General features: G+C 46.8%; 1 protein-coding gene across 1 annotated transcript in view; it reads right to left on the bottom strand.

Annotated features, from left to right (window-relative positions):
• Positions 1–233: 233 nt before the first annotated feature.
• Positions 234–6,000, bottom strand: part of FAM120B (family with sequence similarity 120B) — a 117,707-nt gene continuing 111,940 nt past the window's right edge. Inside the window, exon 11 of the mRNA XM_030809995.1 lies at positions 234–1,743. The gene's annotated coding sequence lies outside the window, so the exon portion shown is untranslated. The remainder of the gene's footprint in view (positions 1,744–6,000) is intronic.

The raw sequence follows: 6,000 nt of genomic DNA, 5'->3' as shown, positions 1-6,000 counted from the left end.
CGTCTGGAGAGGCCTTCGATATTCTGCCTCTAGGTCAAATGCGGTGGAAATCCATCTGCAAGCTCAGAAGTTATTAGGAAGAGGCCAGCAGGGGCAGCCACTCGACAGTTCTCCTCTCCCTAACAAATCAGGTTAAAATCTGCAGGAGCAGGCTTGACTGACCAGAGGGATAAATCCAGTTTGTACAGAAACAAACACCCTGGCGTGCTTTGCAGGGAGCCTGGGGGCAGAGACAACGTTTGCATGAATGGGACCTGCCAGGTCCACTGGTGCCAGTGAACAAACTACGCATGAAGTGCCCAGACAGACGAGCTGCCAGGAAAGCCAGGAATTTCCTTCCACCTCCTTTCTGCTTGACTTGGTTTACCAATGCTGCACATCCAAGAGAAAAAAAATTAATGTGCATTTTCTCTTCAGGGACACTGTGTGAAAAACATCTGTCTTCCTGTCATCATCCCTGAGTGAACCCACGGCCACCAATCCCTGGGTCACAGCTCCCCGAACCCAAGAGAAACAGCCAGCGGGACAAAGCCGGGGCAGCCCTAAATGTGTCACATCACCCCAGTGCTACGCGAAGGAAGCTTCAGGGGCATCTTCAAGGGAATGTGTGAATCTGAGTAAATTTTACAGATTAAAACTTTTACAAAATGTATAAAATTTTAATCATTCCAATTAAGCATTTAGAACAATACTTGGTTAGTGGGAAATTTATAGCTCTAAATGCCTATCCACAAAAGAAGAAATGCTTAAAATCAGTGACCTGAAGTTCCACCTTAAAATGCTAGAAAAAGAAGAGCAAAAGTAACACAAAGTAAGAGTTAACACAAAATAAAGAACAGAAGTCAGTGAAATAAAGAGCAGGTGACAGAGAAATTTAGCAAAACCAAAAGTTGGTTCTTTGAAGAGACTGGCAAACTTGATAAACTCCAACCTAGACTGATCAAGAAGAGAGAGAGTACATATTAGCAAGACCAGGCATGGAGGAGGGTCATCATAACAGACCCTACAGGCATCAAGAGACTCAGCAGCAGATGGCCGTTGGCCGGGCCAGGGCTCAGACTAAAGACAGCTTTTTGGACAGAAACCCGTGTATCAGTTGTGATAGTCACATGAGTATTTCCATGATATTTCCATTTGTTAAAAATGCATAATTTTGTTGGATGCACATTATACTTCAATGAACTTGATATCAACAGTAAAAAGGTTTTCCTGCCTTCTTAAACAGAGACAATTTTTCATGTTCCTCTGCTGTAAATTCAGACATTCATTACACTTGGCTCTAATTCCACACACCGTGGAGGCCCTTGGGAGGTGAGTGCTGGTTGCTTCTGTCACAGTGAATGCCCATAGCAGGGGGCAGCTGGGCCCATCCTCTCCCTGGGGCCAACCCACACTTTTCCTTGGTGCCAGCCCTCACCCTCCAAGACTCTGGTATGTGGCTCCCACCAGCTCCAGCCTGGGAAGCCATGACATCAGCAGGGTTGGCTCTGGGGCTGCACAGGCCTCTGAAGGAGATGGGTGTCCCTGTGATGTCGGGATCGGGTGCTCTGAGTGGGCCTGGGAGTCACTTGTGCTTTCCTCAGGAAGTAGCCACACTTAGGAGGAACTGAAGGTTGTCAGATGAATGAGTGAGGTGCCCTTTGGGGTCCACTAGGCTCTGGGATCTCTCATGACCACACACATATTTTTGCCTTTGTTTAGGCAAATAGAGCCATACACACAATTATTTCAGTTGGGCCAAATCTGTAAAAGGAAAAAAGAAAGATTTAAAAACTCTCTCAGAATGATGCATTTTGGGAACAGGAATTTTACAAAACCCAATCAAATATTTGTCGGATACCCAGTGTGTGGAAGTCACTGTCCCAAGCCTTGTGGGGGACATGAAAACGAGCAAAGCAATCCCCTGCCCTCAAGTCTCACAACAGCCCAGCCAAGGCTGTGAATCTCCCGTGCTGAGAGCCGGGCCTGAGCCTCGCGTGGGGAGACATGCAGATGCTCCTGGGGAAAGGCGACATCACGCTGAGGCCTTTAGTGGACAGGGAAAAAAATATAAAGATATTTACCCAGCTTTCAACTCAATGTCCAAAAGTACTAAGGCTTGTTTCACGCTAGTTTTTTCTTCCTAAATCAGGCTTGTGTTGTTCGCGGTTTCTCTGCCCCTGGGAAGTTCACCTCAGTAGATGCTCAGCTGTGCTGATGCCAGGCAGACCTCGTCCACCCAAAGGGCGTTGATCTTTGCCCACCGTGAAACCCGCGCTCTGTGCACAGGTCTGTCCTGCGTGCCGGCTGCGGTTGGTTCCAAGCTGCGGGAGTGACGACTGGAGTCTGGTGCTCGGGACCTGCCAGTCCTCATCGCACAGATCCGCCTCAGGTGGAGGGAATGGAGGGGCTGCTGTGAGCCCGTGGGTTTCTCCAGAGGACTTTGAAGTCCTCCTGGTTCCCCAGGGTAAGCACTTCTTTCAGACGCCCCCACAGCCAAATAGGGCAGTCAAGGTGGTGGTGCTGGGAGTCACTGCAGCCTGCCCCACCCCCTGCAAAGTGCTATCTGAAGCAAACCCCAGCCTTCCCTCATTGACGTGGCCCCAGGTACTGTCTCCCAAGCTGTGCTGCCTTCCTGGAGGCTCAACCTGGAGCTTCTAGAGGCTTTGGGAACCTGATTAGGTTGCTATGTGGGAATGCAGATGCTAAATTTGGCCCTTCCCATCTCAATCCCAAATTCCAAAGCAATGATAGACAAGTATTGCCAGTAGATCATGACTCCAGACCATGTAGTCCAGGCATGCATGAATCCTCAGCCACGGGATGGAGGGCAGCAGAGACCAACGGCTGCGTGGACAAAGTCGGGACATGGAGGGTGTTGGGGGAGCGGAAGCTGCGGGAAGACCTGCTGCACCCACAGACCTCACCGACAGCTGGGGTGCCACCTCTGCATGGCACTGATCGACATGGACTTCCAGTCCAGCCACCTTTGTCTGTGTTTCCCCAGACCTGAGCCTGCATGGATAGAGCACACTTGTCTCCTCCCCGCTGTAACCTTAGCTCCCCATCAGCTGAGGTCCAGGCCAGGAACAGCATGTCAGGCTGAGTGGCTAAGAAAGGGGAGCCCAATTCCACACTGAGGGTCTGCAACCAGAACTAAGACAAGGGGAGTGTTTGCAGAGAGGTGCGTTGCTTACCTGCAGAGGGGCCACTTGTCTGGTCTCTGCAGCCACCTGTGATTTCTGGACCCTATTGGACAGTATTTTTGCTATGGCTGCTGTAATACATTACTACATACCTCGTGGCTTAAAGCAACACAAGTTTATTACCATACAGTTCAGGAGGTCAGGAGTCCAAAATGGGTCTCACTGGGCTAAAATCAAGGTGTTGGCAGGGCTGGTTCTTTCTGGAGTCTCCAGGGGAGAACTGTTCCTGTCTTTTCCAGCTTCTAGAGGCAGCCGGCCCTCCTTAGCTCATGGCTGCATCACTCCAGCCTCTGTTTCTGTCTAGGCCCTCCTGCTTCCCTGTTATGAGGACCCTTGAGATGCATGCAGGGCCCACCTGGATAACTTGGGACCATCCGATCCGAGAGCCTTAATTTAATCACACTTGCAGAGTCCCTTTGCAGACCCCAGTCTTGTGGGGACAGCACAGGCCCCACCACTTGCCCCATGTGCCCCACCAGCTGCCCCATGAGCTTGCCATGCTCCCTGCTCTGAGCTGTGTGTAGCGTTGAGGCAGGCAGAGCTTGGCAAACAGTGGCAAAGACAATGGGGATGACACCATGGACAGCAAGTAGCAAGGTACTGGGACCACACCCTGGTGCCTCTTCTCTTCCCTTCGCCAGGCCCTTGTCAGAGGCTTCCTGCTGCTCAGTGAGTGGGACAGGGAGGGAAGAGGCTTTTACCCGTCAACAGCAATCAGCCTCATGGGGCCTTGGAGGGCTAATTCCTCTGCAGTTTGCGAGTGTCTGAGAAGACTGAATGCTGAGTGAGTGGAGAGGCGGCCTGGATGTCCCACACGGCCAGTGCCTCCACACACCTGGCCCGAGCCACTGTGAATTATTTTATCCTGCTCTTGTCCCCTTGGCATGGATAGTACCTTATTAACTGGCTCCCCATTGTTGCATATATATGCACATAGTTTACTATGGCACATGTATTCCCATTGCAATGCCTACTCCCAAATAAATATCACTTTCTGTTAGACAGCCTGTCTCTGTTGTTAGGTTTACATAAGTGGTGTCTGTAACAGAACCTGAAGAAAGATTGTGACTGGAAGAAACTGGTGATTCTTAGAGCTGGTGTGTAGTTCTCACTCAAGCCCTCTGAGCTCTCTGCGTCTGCCACTTGCTTTTCTACCCTGGTGAGTCTTCTCTCAGGCAGAGCCTCGCTGTTTTTTGGTAGAGGCTTTTTGATTTCATAGGAGTTTGTTTTGGTGATAAGGCCACCTTTAATAACAGCCCTTCCATCCCTGCTGGGATGATAAAAGACCTTTTGTCTTTTCCAGCAAGTCCTTTCTGTATAAAGTGTCTGATTCCTGCAGAATCTCCATCCTGTCTCTGAGGCATATCTTTCCTAGTGAATTTGCTTTTGATTCTTTCTGTGCACCTAATTTAATATTTTGTTTGATGTGGCTCTTTTCTCTTGCTTGTTTCTGGAAATCTTCTCAGAGCAAAAACAATCGTTCTAAATGCTGGACACAGGATGGCTCATTAAAAGCCACTAGAGTGGTTGCCACTATCTAAAACACTGGTCCAGCCACCAGACATTCTCTCTAAAACGCTGGTCCAGACTCCCGATATTCTCTCTAAAACGCTGGTCCAGACTCCCAACATTCTCTTGAGAGGATTTATAGGATTTTCTTTGCTCTCAAGAGATTAATAAGAAACGGAATGGGATTCTCAAACATGAGGATGTGCCAGGTATTCTGGGACTCCAGCTGGCTGTATTATGGCCCATTCTCATTACATTTTTAAACTGATGGGCAAATTACACCAAGGAAAATTCAGAGCTGAGTGGTCATTATCTGAACTTTCTAAAAAAAAATCTACAACTATAAAGTTAGCATTGTAAGTCCTCTATTTTTTTTTCTGCTTATGTCCAATCTGCTGACCCTTCTGCTGGTATTGAGATAAAATTCACTGCTTATGATATTCCAGCCAAGGTTCCTTTAAAAAAGTCTTAAAGGGCTTTCAAATTACTGGCTTTACAAATTATAACAGCTCCATGGTAGCCAACAACGTAGACACTTTTTGAAAATGTAAATTTAGATTTGCCTAACAGTTGCTTAGGGTGATGGAACAGTTAATTAAAGGGCTGATAATCTAAAAGGAAAGGCCTAGATAAATGTTTATAAAAGTTAGGATCCGAGATCAAACAGGTCAAAATCTTGAGCTCAGAGCAGTAATATAATTTTTTGTATCTCTGGCATAAACATTGCTTTTTCTGTCATGCAGGAGCCAAGGGAAAAAAGCCCCCCAAAACCTGCTAAAATGTTTCCCCACCTGCATTGACCAGCCAGGTGCAAGGAAACCAGACTGCAAACAAAAGACAGATTTTTTACTAATTCAAGGCTACTTGGACATTTTTTTTCTTATATAATTCAGCCAGTTCAAGCTAAAACATAAACATTAAAAATTTAACATTAAACTCATTTGAAACAAACAAAAAAAAATCCCTTTTAAAACCAAACTGCTTAACCCAATATTTTGGCCCACAGCTTTCATTAGGCTATCTATCAGGGCAAATAAAGTTTTTGCCACGTGAACAGTTCCCATTTTGTCAGAAATATAATTTGGATCCAACTATCTTTTATAAACTAGTGAGTTTGTATATTTTACTGTCTCATGACTAAAATTCTAAAATGAAAGCTATAAGAGCTTTGTGTATGCATATAACTTCAGGTGTGTTTATGCACATGTACATGTATTATGTTGTACGTTGTATCCACATGGTAAAATCTGGCATAGTGGGCCAGAAATTCCTAAGAATTTCTATTCAGATTTGCTTAAATGAGTGC

The sequence above is a fragment of the Nomascus leucogenys genome, chromosome 3 (assembly GCF_006542625.1).
Source record: "Nomascus leucogenys isolate Asia chromosome 3, Asia_NLE_v1, whole genome shotgun sequence".
NCBI lineage: Eukaryota > Metazoa > Chordata > Mammalia > Primates > Hylobatidae > Nomascus > Nomascus leucogenys.
Note: the sequence above shows the minus strand (reverse complement) of the source record. Positions and strands in the feature narration are given on the sequence as shown.